The sequence below is a fragment of the Eupeodes corollae genome, chromosome 1 (genome assembly GCF_945859685.1).
Source record: "Eupeodes corollae chromosome 1, idEupCoro1.1, whole genome shotgun sequence".
Classification (NCBI taxonomy): Eukaryota; Metazoa; Arthropoda; class Insecta; order Diptera; family Syrphidae; genus Eupeodes; species Eupeodes corollae.
This window is the reverse complement of record NC_079147.1, coordinates 60,380,379-60,394,434: the sequence shown is the minus strand read 5'-3', so window position 1 is coordinate 60,394,434 and position 14,056 is coordinate 60,380,379. Positions and strand designations below refer to the sequence as shown.

The following is a 14,056-nucleotide window of genomic DNA, read 5'->3' as shown; positions in this document are numbered from 1 at the left end:
CTTCTCGAATTGGCCACATGTGAGGTGTCAGTGATTGTTAGTGGAATTGGTTGCTTTGAAACAAGATACTGGCTTATAATATACTCTAACTGTTTTGCTCACTGAATTTCGTTAACCTTTAATCTAAAAGTTATTCATCTATATATACACATAAATAAATAAATATACATGTTTTTAAAATTTTGATTGTGTCAAAAACTGATTCAGGTCCAATTATTTGTCTGATTGTTTATTATGTTTTCGCGTAATTGGTTATTTTTCAAAAAAACATTTTGGTTGAGTGAAGGTCTTCAATAATGTACCTATATTCATTTTTGCATAACAAATGCTGGCTAAAAAGTTTGACAGAATGACAGGTCAAGAATAAGTAATGAAAGTATTCGAATCTATAACACTCAAACAAAAAATTATATACTCAAAATTATACTAACAAATTATGAACACAAACCTTATTTATCAATTTATTTCATAATGTGTATCCTTTGTTAATTGGTTGAATAATAATTTCTTTTGGTTAAAAACGATAAATCTGAACAAACCTTAAGAATGACAGATCATGGAAACAAGCAAGGCAGCAAACCAAATCTTATAAACGGTCCTATTACTTTAAAATGTCAGAAACTATGGATTACTATGGATTTATTAAATTACTAAAAAATGAATTATAAATTTTGTGATATTAACTTAAAATTCTATGAGATATTAAGATACTTTTGATTTATACTTGATATTTAGATGAACATAGAAAAGCGATAATATTTTATAACTTTATTATGCTTTTAAATGATCTAGATTTGTCCCTTTTTTGGATTCCATAGTGCAGAATAAATTGATTTATTTTTGATTTGAGATTAAATCTAGTTTTTGGGCAGATTTACCCTTTTTACCTATAATAATACAATGTAAGCAAATTTTTAGCTGCAAATTTGACACCTCAGTCGCACGAAGTTGAACTAATACAATGATAACACAAACAAAAATCAATTTCCAATCGTGTTCCATACGCCACAAAAAAAAACACACACACAATTTTGAATTTGAATTTGCCCATAGAAAAGCCCAATAATTTGCATCTCAAATCAAACCGGTGAACCTCTATTTTAATAAGTGGGTTAACTTCTGTGTTATTTTGTCACCTTAAGCCGTCAAAAAATAAAAAATACATGGTAAACGTTATTAAGAAAATACTTTTAGCTCTTGATGTTCAAAAATTAATGGTTTTTCAATAGAAGGTTTCATTTTGAATAATCCACTAGTTTAGCTACTGTCACTTTTGAAGCTGTCATCATCAGCAACGCAATAATATTGTTAACAATCACTACAAAAATGGAGAAATGCATTCAAAATTCACAAAACTCCAGGTTTATCGAATTCTCTATGGACTTTTGCATTAGGCATTCTAGAATCTTTATTTCTCCTTTATATTTACCAAAATTAAATCGGTTTTACCCTTAAGCTATATTCACATGAGCGCGACCAACGAACGAACGACGAATGAATTACATATTTCCACACAAATTCTTAACAAAACGATAGCAATATAGTTTCTATTTGATTTATGATGCATGCTTTTACTTTTTAATATCATATATTAATGAATTTAAGAAAACAAATTTATTCGTAGCGAAAAAAATTGTAGTTGATACGAACTGTCAACTTTATTCGCGTTCCACATTATCCACACTCGCAACGAATACAATAACCGCACCTACTTAACCTAAAAAAATCATTCTTGTTTTGGTTCATTCGCGACAAATTAAAAACTCTCATGTCAAAGAAATGTCAAAATCGACGAATATTCGTTTATTCGTTGGTTATTGGTCGTGCTCATGTGAATAGTGCTTTAGAGAGAGTAAGGTGTTCAAATCCTTTAAAATAACGAAATCAGTAATTTAATAGATTGTTTTTTTTTTTTGTTTCACTATTGAAAGGTTTTAAAATTTGCTTGAAATCTATTACATTTAACTATTCAATATATATTTGCATGCCTTATATTCTTTCCGTTTTCCATTGGTAACATAAATCAATTTATTAATGCTTAAACTCGTGAAAATGCCAATTTAAACGTATTATACGTTTAACTGTTTTATGTTTGACTGATTTTGGTTTGAGATTGATTTGAAATATTAATTTCTGGAATTAAGAAATTTCAAGTCAATTTTCCATAAAGCTCAAATTTGACATTTTCACGAACACTGTTTTTATCCACGCGGGAAAAAAAATATTACAATGACGAAGAAAAAAAGAGGCTGGGTGCGACCCACACTGATAACTTCCCATCCCTTCTGTCGATTTGTCTTGCTTAAAAGTTTGTCTATATGTACTCGTATCAATTTTTACCAAATTTGCGTACTATTTTTTGTAGATTTTGCTGAATATGGAAAACAATATTTTCTGTGAAAAAAAAAAATAAGTTTGAAGCAAATATTTTAATTTTTGAAAAGATATTTGAGTCGAAAATCAATTTTTACCAACTTTTATACATTTTTTTTAGGTTTTTATTTTTTGTAAAAAAACTGTCAATTCCATTTTTTTCAAACTTTAAGTGAATGTCGACAACAAGATTTTTTAAAAGATAAAAGTAAATTAAAGCCAATATCTCAAAGTTTTGAAAAGATATTCGAGTCGAAAATCAATTTTTATCAACTTTTATAATTTTTTTTTAGATTTTTATTTTTTGTAAAAAAAACTGTCAATTCGATTTTTCTCAACATTTTTCAAAATGTTGAAAACAATATTTCTTATAGGATTAAATAAGCTTGAAGCCTAAATATCAAGTTTTTGAAAAGATATTTGAATCGATATTCAATTTTTACGAACTTTGAGTAATGTTTTTTTTTAGATTTTTATTTTTTATAAAAAAAAACTATCAATTAGATTTTTTTCAAAATTTTATCAGATTTCAAAAAAATTATTCTTCGTTGCACAAAATTGTTTCAGAGATGAAATCATATTTCAGTCGTAAAATTTTGGAGTTGACAATTTTATTGATTTATAAAAAAAAACCGTTATATTGATTTTTTTCAAAAAATATACTTGTTTGGTATCACGTTACAAAATATTATATAAAATTTAATTCAAGTCTCTAGCGTTTTTGGTTCGTAAGATATTTAGGGTTAACCAACATTTTCACCTTTTTTTTAAACTGCTATGGTAAAAAAACCACCCACGCAATTTTCTTGAGAGCCCTTTCTGAATCTTTCTGCCTTATTATCTGTATAACAAAATTTATTTGAAGTCGATATCTCTTCGTCGCAAACGTACGGACGTACGGACGTACAAACGTACGTACACACGTACGCACAGACATCTTTCTAAAAATCTTTTATTTCGACTCTAGGGCCCTTGAAACGTCGAGAAATGTCAAAATTTTCAATTTGACAAATCGGACCCATTACAATAACTTCCTATGGGAAGTTAATAATCTATATCCCGCCAATGGAAAATGTCTTAATATTTTTCTTCAAAATCACAAGGTTTCAATTTAAAGTTTCTAATACATGTCTATGACCTTTCCAGATGCTTAAATATGTCTAAAAATGAATCTGATGCAATTCAATATAAAAAACAATAATAAAGCAACAAGATAATTTGTATTTTGAAATAAAATTTGCAAAATTGTGAAATAAATATTTGACTTAACAAGATCAACCATAACTAATTCTGAATTATAGCAAATAAGGCCGAGAAAGTGTAGGTGGTTATTGTGTGTTGTTTTGAATTTCAAACTCCCGTTTTGGAAATATACATAAGTTCAAAACTTTTAAAGCAAATCTTTCTTAAGCCAATGACCTATTTGGTGAGAGTAAGTGTTTGGAATCAAAGAAAACTTGATTTTTTAACAACCTAAATTTTCACATCAATTTACTACCCATAAATTTATATTTATTTTGTGATAGCCGCCGCACTGCCGCGCCGGCAAAGTGTCAATAAAAATTATATTATAGCAAAGTGTCCAAAATGGTTTTTCATTACCTGCTTATTTAATTTGTGATTTTTATGGTCGCATCTCATAAATTTTGAACAAACAAAGTCGTTGAGAGAGATACGTACAAATAAGCAAACAAAATTAAGCACAAAAATAGATGACGGAGAAAATCAATTAACATAAAAGAGTTACCTGGAAACATCTTTACCAATGTACGTATAAATTATTTGATTGATCAGTTCAGTTATAGCAAACTAGAATTGACTACACCGGTAAGAACATTAATTGAATACCGGTTTTTTCTAATGATTTTAATTTAAACTTATTTTAAATACAATTAAATTAAATACACTTGAAAATGCATTGACAAATTAAATATTAATGTACAAAGGAGTAATGGCTGAAACACAAACACGCTTCAGCTTCGGCTTCGCCTGACGTGTACGAGTTCAGCCATAGGATTTCAATGCATGCTATCACAATGGAGCTTCGACCTTACGTTTCGTTTGACAATCGTAAGGAAAAGAACGTAATGTAACGTAATGTGACTCCAAACGGAAGCTCTAGTTCAATTATCTGAACATTCGCTTTGTCTGACAGCTCAACAGCTGTAAAAAAATGTCAACAAACAAAATATTTGCTCTTTGGAGGGATGAAATAATAGAAATGTCATTCAAAGCAACCTTGAAGCAGGCCCACCGTAACGCAGACGAAGCCGAAGCTGAAGCGTGTTTGTGATTCAGCCATAAGGCTCCTTGCACATGAGAACGAACAACGAATGAACAAGCAAACGTGATTTTACACATTTCAAAAATTCAATTTCAAACAAAAACTCATTTAAATTATAAGAAACCAATTGACAATTATGTTAGGATAATAAAATTTGCATTTTGTTCTTTAAAACAATACAATTTTGTTAAATCAATTTGGAAGTAACGAATTGCAGTGTGGTTGCTACGAACTGTCAAACTGTATTCGCGTTCCACATACCGATACCATCCTTGTTTTGTTTGTTAAATAGGTTAATTATAAACTGACAATTCGTCGCTGTGTGCGAATAGAAATAAAGCTCATTTGAAAGAAAAGTAAAAATGTGCGGATAACCACAGTCCGGAGTTCGTAGTTCATGTGCAAGATGCTTTCGAGTAAGTTCCTAAACATTGATGGCTTTGAGGAAATTGGTTTAAAAAAAAATTGGTAATGGAAATTACTAAAAACTCTTATGAGTGAAGCATCGAAATCAGATACACTTTGTAATTGGTGAATTGACACTGTTCTGCACTTTCAAACAAAAGGAAGAATAAATTCATAAATGCAGATTATAGAATGAACCATACATTTATAAATGCAGATTATAGGAAATGCCAAAATGCATATATAAATCACGTATCACCCTCCAAAACCCATTTGTTTACATTGTTGTATTTATAATGTCGATGAAAAGTTATGAATTCTAACAGAAATTTGTTGGCTGCATAACATTGAGTGACATAATGAGTTTTGAGAGCCAATGTCACGCACACATTCAAGAAACTAATAAGATCAGCTGTTCGCTTTAGCATGTAGGCAAACCAAGATGGCTACCGAAGTTTCTTCATTGAATCACTCTTTCACACAATGCCTTTTTTATCATACATTTTACCCGCTCTATTTTCTTTTGAATTAATGCTGTTTTTATTCCTAAAATCTGGAGGGACCTGTAATTTTGTTTGATTCCGATATCTTTTTGGCATTTAATGCTTAAGACTTGGCGTGCGTTGTCATGCATGAGTCATTTATGGCTTTTAGAAGTACATTTGCAAACACATTTTGTAGGTAAAAACCTCAACAAACGAAAGCTTTTAAATCTGTAAAAACTGACAGTTTTAAAAATGTTGAATACTCAACGTGACGTAAGAAGAAATTTATTGCACTATTAAGTAAGCAATTCGAAATGTGGACCATATAAAAAAATGTCAATCTTATTGAGAAAAACGGTGACCTACTGGTCTGTGAGACCGGAAGTGCGAAAAATCCTAATAACTTTTTTCTCCGTCATTGCTTTTTGTTGAATTTGAATTTGTGTATTGTAATAAAAGAGCTTCTGTGTGTATATCACTGTTGGAACATATATTAAAAGAAAAACACAAAATATTAGTAAAACATTTCGAAAAATCTTCATTGATAAACCCGGTCCGTGAGACCGGCATCACCATTGATTAAAGTCAAATTTACGTCACCTTTGGCGGGTTAACTAACCCATTGTGGACACTTTAAAGCATTATTCACATGAGCACGACCAACGATGAACGAATGAACGAATATTCGTCGATTTTGACATTTCTTTTTTTGTTGCGAAAAAAGTTTGACTTTGACCACCGAAACCAAAACAAAAATGATTTTTTTAGGTTAAGTATGCGCGATTATTTTATTCGTTAGGAGTGTGGATAATGTGGAACGCGAATAAAGTTTGACAGTTAGTATCAACTTCAATTTTTTTCGCTACGAATATATTTGTTTTCTAAAATTTATTAATTGTACATATGACATGGAAAAGTAAAAGTATGCATCATAAATCAAATAGAAACTATATTGCTATCGTTTTGTTAAGAATTTGTGTGGAAATATGTCTTCAAACGTATATAAACTCACATTTCGTAAGTCATTCGTCGTTCGTTGGTCGCGCTCATGTGAATGCTGCTTAAGAGTCGATATTTTCAAAATCAACAATCACCGATCAGTTAGGTAACAGTTATAGAACCATGTCTAATTTTGACATAGCTGCCAAACCCGTCCGTTTGTACATCATGACCATGGAGAATTTGCGCTACTACATAAAAGTTGAAAACAACTTAACCGAGCTTTTGATGTCAAAAAACGTTAACACTAGAACCAGAAACACTCTATATGAAGATATAAATCCTTCGTACGAATCACCCTCCAATATCCATTTGCTTACTTTGTTGTATTTGTAATGTGGCCGAATTCAACGAGAAAAATTGACGTGTTTTCACGAATACATAGAATCACTTAATAAGTTTAAGGGGAAATTTAATAAAATTAGAGGAGAAACAAAGGATTAACTGAGGCAGGGGCGGCTAAAATGGGTTTAACGGTAAATGAGGGCAAAACAAAGTACATGCTGTCGTCAAGAAATGACATGCAACACCGTCTTGGTGAAAACGTCACCATCGACAGACGTAACTTTGAGGTAGTCACGGACTTCGTCTTGGAGCGCGAAACGGGAGGCATCTATCTAGAGACCGAGCTAGATGCAGAAGTTTGCCGGATGATGCCCTAGTTCACACAGGACTGTAGCGCCACATTAAGTAAGTAAGTAAGAGGAGAAATCACACGCATACTGAAATTAGTTTATGAGTCCGATTTCCGGTGTATGCAAACCAATATGGCTACCGAGGATTTACATATATCTTTACTAGAGTGTTTTTGACTAGCTAGAACCACTGGGCAGGTTCACACGACTTAAGTGACTTGAAAGTAAGGCAAGTTTCCGGTATCTAGTTGGCTAGCTGCTAAAAAATGACCGTCCAATTAAGGCAACTTTAATGGAAAGTTGACTGGAATGTAAGTCAAGAAAAATCTCCCTAACTATCAAGTCAAGTCAGCTTATGTCAAAATGACAGTAAATCATGTTGATTTACTGTCATTTTTATTTTCTGACCAATTGCAATTTGCAAAAGAAATAAGTAATAAATTCTTATATTACAAAGTACAAACGTTGATTGGCTGAGGAGTGTTTTGTAGATAATATTGTTCTTGGTAGTTTTTATACGATGAACTAAATGTAAAAGTAAAGTTCTGAGTTTTGTTATTCATGACACTTGAAAAAGTAATTATCTGCTTTCTTCAAAATTTGTGTTCAAAGAATGCAGATGACTGCAAAATTAAGTCCCTTATGTTGTCTGAACCTGCCCAATGAAAAGAGACATTTTTTGACAGCTGTCTAATGCGGAATTAGAAACTAGGGCTCTATTTAAAATCCGTCGGGCGTTGGTTCTTTGAACGCACCCTTTGGCATTTTTATCAATAAACTAAGTTTCCGTTCTGTAAGTGTGGCTTGAAAATTCTTCCTGTATTGAATTTGTATTTCCATTTAAAAACTTGATAATTATCTTGAAATTTATCTAAAGTAAAAGCTTAATCTAATTAATTGTGATTAGTGTTTTGTGTACACTAAATAATCTCGTTAATAAGCAGTTTTACCTGCCGGATAATAAATCCCCGCATTCACAAAATCTCATTAAAAAATTATTTCTTAACATTTTATTTATACAACACTAATTCATTGACCTTTAAATTAATTTGTGTTTTCTTTTTTTTTCCAATTCTTTTTACTTAAAATAATTAATGACGATATTGATGGATCAACGAAAAAAACGAAAAACAAAAAACGTCATTTTATTACTAACTATAAATTTAAAAATAACCAGAAAATGCCCGACAACAGAAATCTCGATTTCATATTGAATTTTGTTCGTATCATCTTCATCTACCTTTTATTGTTCCTGTAAATTATTTTCCAATGCATCGTGCTTAAACTTTTTGTCAACTTCCCTGTGATTGTGAGTTTCAATGTAAATTTCACTTTCCTTTGTCATGAAAATAATTTAAAAAAAAAAAATTACACCAAAACAAAATTAATTTCCGACGACCTGTCTTCTTCTTCGAAGGTAATTTATGATCAGGCTTTATGAGTCACATCTTGCTTGGCCTGGCTTATGTCTGATAGCTGATGGCTGGCGCTTTCGTGAATACGAAAAAAGTTAAAGTTTGTACATAGGTAAATTACATTTGTTGTTGTTGTTGTAAGCTCAATAATGTTCAATTTACAAAACATCTCTAAAAACAGCCACAACAATAACAACAAAAATGGAGAGTTCACAAGACGAATTATGTGATCTTGTTCAGTTGATTCCATCTCGAAAAGGTTACTTACCCTACGACCACGCATAAGCTATACGATTGTTATTTTTTCAAGCCAATGCAATGATGCTTATAAGCTCAATGGATGCTGGTTGGTTTTAGGTTAGTTATGGATGTTTTGAATTCAAAATGCATCTCCAATGGAAGCGCATATAACCCAGGCTATGAGTATACCCCGATATCTTTGTGTTCAATTTTTGTTTGGACGACTTTCATTTTTATGCTACTTGTTGTTTTTTTTTGGGTCTTAGTAGAGACGAGACTTAAAAATAAATACCGTCTTTTGTGTTTACGAAAATGCACTTTAGAAAATGAAAAAAAAACATGGCTATTGGACAAGGTGAGAGAATTAAAAGCATACACAACTTTAACTGACAGAGCAGCTTGACATATAACATAACATACCACTCAATTAGTTCCGTTTGTGTTGTAAATCTGAAAAAATAAAATAAAATCAAACATGTTTAAAAATGTTCCAAAACGATTATAAATATTTTGATAGTTAATTTAAATAGGTTATGGGTTTTAAGACTTTTAAATATATAGGATATTTTTAAAGCTACAAATGATATGGTTGATGTCTATGATTTGACAGTTGAGATTCTCAAACTGTCACTAACAAGATTGTTTTTTAGAGAAGTTCATACATATTGCATTGAACTTTGTCTAGAGCTGACATAATTTCTAGTTAAATGGCTTCGTGAATAAGCAAAAATAGTTGGGTTCAAACGCTGGCAGCATTATCTTATCGGTTCTTTTTTTTCGAAATGAGGACCTGATATTGAGGTATATTTTTTCAGTTTCAGTGGGCATTTTTGAGCCATGCTACCTGATGTCTTGTTCCCAAAAAAATAACTTAAACAATATTTCTGTCTTGCATTAATATTTTAAGTTCTCAAGCTCATTAAAGAAATTAGTGTTGGCGTTGTCAATTCATGGCAATTTGACTTTTCAGATAGTTAAGTGACATAAGTAGTATTTTTAAATTAAAAACAAACATATCCAAATTATTAAAAATGAAACACATGGGTTTCTTAGAACAAGCTTTTTTATTAAAAGTAAGTTTAAAGCGATATAATTTATTTGACATAAGTGCTATGATTTAATAGTTGGTCACACTGAATGTGAGTGTTTCCATGATCAAGTCACAGGTAGCAATAATTACAATAGTGTGTTTAGGTGAAGTGTCAATATAAAACAACAAAAAGAGGCTGGGTTGCGACCCGCACTGATAACTTCCCATCCCGGCTGTCGATTTGTCTTGCTTAAAAGTTTGTAGGGTTGGGTTAAAAAAGTTGTTAGTTGAATTATTCCTTAGAATTTTTAAACTACCCACAATATTTTTCTTTTAAAAAAATAGTTTAGTTTGATAATCAGTTTTGTAAATTAGATTTTTAGTCGAAAACAAATGTTTACCAATTTTAGTAGCATTTCTAAAATGTTAACGAATTGGATGAATGAAATTAATTTGGTAGATATCAAGAACCGAACTTCAATTTTTACCAAATGTGCTATTTTTTATATGAAAAAACGGGCTCTTGGATTTTTATAAAAAATAATAAAAATCGAAAACAATATTTTCTGTGAAATAAAAAAAGTTTGAAGACACAATTTTTAATTTTTGACAAGCTATTTAAGTCGAAAGGAAATTTTTACCAAGTTTTAGTATTGTTTTTTTGTAGGTTTTTATTTTTTGTAAGAAAATTGTCAATTAGATTTTTCTCAAAATTTTACTGAATGTTGAAAACAATATTTCTTATAACTTGAAAGTAGTTTTAAGCCAATATATCAAAGTTTTGAAAAGATATTTGAATCGAAATTCAGTTTTTATTAACTTTTTAGGTTTTTATTTCTTATATGAAAAAACTGTCAATCAGTTTTTTTTCAAAATTTTATCGGATGTTGTTTTGGAGATGAATAATATTTTAGTCGTACAATTTTCGGGGTGACAATTTTTTTCAGTTTTGTTGATTTATAAAAAAATCATTAATTTTTCCAAAAATACACTGGTTTGGTATTACGTTACAATATATAAATTAATTCAAGTCTCTAGCGTTTTTGGTTCGTAAGATATTTAATGCTAACCAAAATATTCACTCTTTTGTCTAACCTTTATGGAGCAGCGTGAATTCTCCATAGTCATCCTGCACAAACGGACGAGTTAAGCAGGTTTGCCAAAACAAGACTTGGCCCTATACAGCTCGTCCCGCAGATGCTGTCATATGCGGTCTTGAAATCGATGAAAAGATGCTGGGTGTCGATTTGGTGTTCTTGGGTTTTTTCCAGGATCTGCCGTAATGTGAATATTTGATCAACTGTGGATTTTCCTGGTCTATAACCACACTGATAAGGACCTATCAGGATTTTGACGATGGGCTTTAGACGTTCACATATTACGGCAGAGAAGATTTTATAGGCAATGTTAAGCAGACTGATTCCTCTATAGTCGGTGCAGTTTAGAGGGTCTATTTTTTCAGTATCGGGCAACCGATACTGATGGGGCATGCTTTCTTCCGATCATATCTTACAGATAAGTTGGTGCATGCTCCTAACCAACTTATCTCCAGCTGCTTTAAAGAGCTCGGCATTCAAGCAATCTTTACTTCGTCTAATTCGGGAGGACGGGATTGTTGGCTTTCGTCGTCTATGTTGAATGGATCATCCTGCCTGACAGCGGAATTCAGTTCGTCGTCGCCGTTATACAGTCTGCAGAAATGGTCCTTCCATATCCTCAGCATTGACTGCGGTTCCACTATGATATTTCTCCTTCGTCTTTGCAGCCTTCGGTTCTAGGTTTAAGTACCTGTGAATTTCGTTTCACCTGTTCATGAAATTTTCGAACTTCATTCCTGCTTTTAAACCTCTCAACATCTTCGACTGCACGCTTCTCATGCCCTCTCATTTTCCATCTGAGAAGTCGGTGTTCCTCTCGCCTCTTCTGCTCATAGAGCTCATGAGCAGCTCTCGTCATTTTATGCAGCGCCGCTTTGCGTGCTTGTTGTTTGGCTGAATTTACCTGCCGACATTCCTTATCAAATCAAGGATTCCTTGTTGGTAGCTGTTTGAAACCCAGCACATCAGAGGCGGCTTCTCTGATTGCATCTTGGCAATGTTGTCACTGGTTTTCGATACATTGTGTTGGCGGCAGAGAACTTCGAGAGAGGTTACTTCCAACTCGGTATGAAAAGGATTTGGCGATCTCTGGCGATTGTAGTCGTTCGACTTTGGACCTTCTCCCAGCACCTCCCTGTTTTGCCTTGGGTCTGAAAACCCGAAGTGCTACCTTCGCTACAACGAGGTAGTGGTCCGAGTCGATGTTAGTTCCTAGAAAAAATCGTACATCCATGATGGTGGAAGTATGTCTGGCGTCGATAGCAATGTGGTCAATCTGGTTGACTGTAGATTGATCTGGAGAACTCCAAGTTCCTTTGCGGATGTTGAGGTGTGGAAAACGCCTATTTGCTAACATAACGTTTCGCCCCGAAGAAAAATCTATGAGCCTGAATCCATTGTCGGAAGTGTTGTCGTGCAGGCTGTTCTTCCCGATTATTCCACCAAAGATGTCTTTCCTTCCTAGCTTGGCATTAAAATCGCCCAGGACTATTTTAATATCGTAGCTACTCATATGTTTTGTCTAAGAGCTCGAAGAACATATCTTTGGTGTTGTCGTCTTTTTCTTATGTGGGGGCGTGCGCGCATATGAGGCTAATGTTGCCGAATTTAGACTTGATGCGTATGGTCATTTGGCGCTCATTGATGCACTTATAGCTAAAGACTTGTTGCCTAAGTTTGGAACCAATGACAAAGCCGCATCCAAATAAGTGCTGTTGGTTTTCGTGGTAGCAGTCACCATAGTAAATATCGCAGTTTTTCATCCTCTTTTTGTCCGGCCCATCCCATCGTATTAGTCAGAAGGGTAAAAGTCCAACGACTAAGATGGCTGGGTCACGTAGAGTGGATGGAAACCAATGTTCCGGCCCGTAAAGTCTTCGAATCCAAATCCACAGGACAGCGTAGAAGAGGAAAACAGCGGATCAGGTGGCGCGCACAAGTGGGAAGTGACCTCACCCAACGTGAAGCGCGAACTGGAGACATCTAGCTAGGGATCGAGCTAGATGGAGAATTTCGTTGGGTGAGACCATAGTTCACACAAAGTAAGTAAAATGTTCACCCTTTTTTTAAATTTTCTTGAGAGCCCTTTTTGCATTATTATCTGTATAACACAATTTATTTGAAGTTGTTACCTCTTCTGGTTCTTGAGCTACGGACGACGAAAATAACTTCGCGAACGTACGTACACACGCACGCTTTACCTTGAAACGTCGAGAAATGTCAAAATTTTCATTCTAACAAATCGGACCCATTACAATAACTTCCTATGGGAAGTTAATGAAACATGTTGGTCTTTTAGAACTGGCTTCCTTATTGAGAGTATGTTTATAGAGATATAATTTATTTGACATATGTATTATGTAAGTCTTATGACTTAATAGTTGGTCACACTGATTGTGAGTGTTTCCATGATCAACTCACAGGTGGCAATAATAACAATAGTGTGTTTAGGGGTAGTATCAAAATAAAACTACAAAAAATTGGTATGTCTCTTTTCTAGGTTTTATGAAGAGAAAATTATTGTATTTGTTACACACTTGAAACCAGAGAATTTTTATTAATTAGCTTTTATTTTAATCGCTTATAACGTCTAATTGATTCAACAACTAAAGGCAACCCACTTATTTAGCTTAACTAGAGACCGGGTTTTGGAGGCAAAATAGTCTTTTGTGACTAGTCGGATATTGCTCAAAACTACATATACGTGATTGTCAAAAAGCCACTGCGTTTTCTTTTTATACTGAAATGAAAGACATGAATTTGGACTGTTTTTGGCTAATGGAGGATATCGCGTCATGTCCGCCTATACCACCAAATTCTTAAATTGTCTTATCAGCCGAACATTAGACCCCAGACTCTAGTTAAGAACTTTGTAACATTTCTTAATATCTGCAAGCCTTGAAATATTCTTCCAGACTAAACTCAAATCATTATGCCTAGAAGTATAAATCGTGCCTTAACTCATTTATCTCATATCTCCTCCTTCGGTTTGAATCAGTAAATCATATATCACGCTCATCGCTGCAAAACTAAATACGTACACTCTACTTCCTTGTTGTTAATTTACCCAACATAGAGTTGCAACAATGCTTC

The 14,056-nt window shown here is 33.0% G+C and overlaps 1 protein-coding gene across 1 annotated transcript in view; it reads right to left on the bottom strand.

The window, feature by feature from the left end:
- LOC129954053 (uncharacterized) overlaps positions 1 to 14,056 on the bottom strand; it is a 124,686-nt gene that overhangs the window by 57,757 nt on the left and 52,873 nt on the right. The window contains exon 2 of the mRNA XM_056067695.1: positions 9,257 to 9,286. The gene's annotated coding sequence lies outside the window, so the exon portion shown is untranslated. The remainder of the gene's footprint in view (positions 1 to 9,256; positions 9,287 to 14,056) is intronic.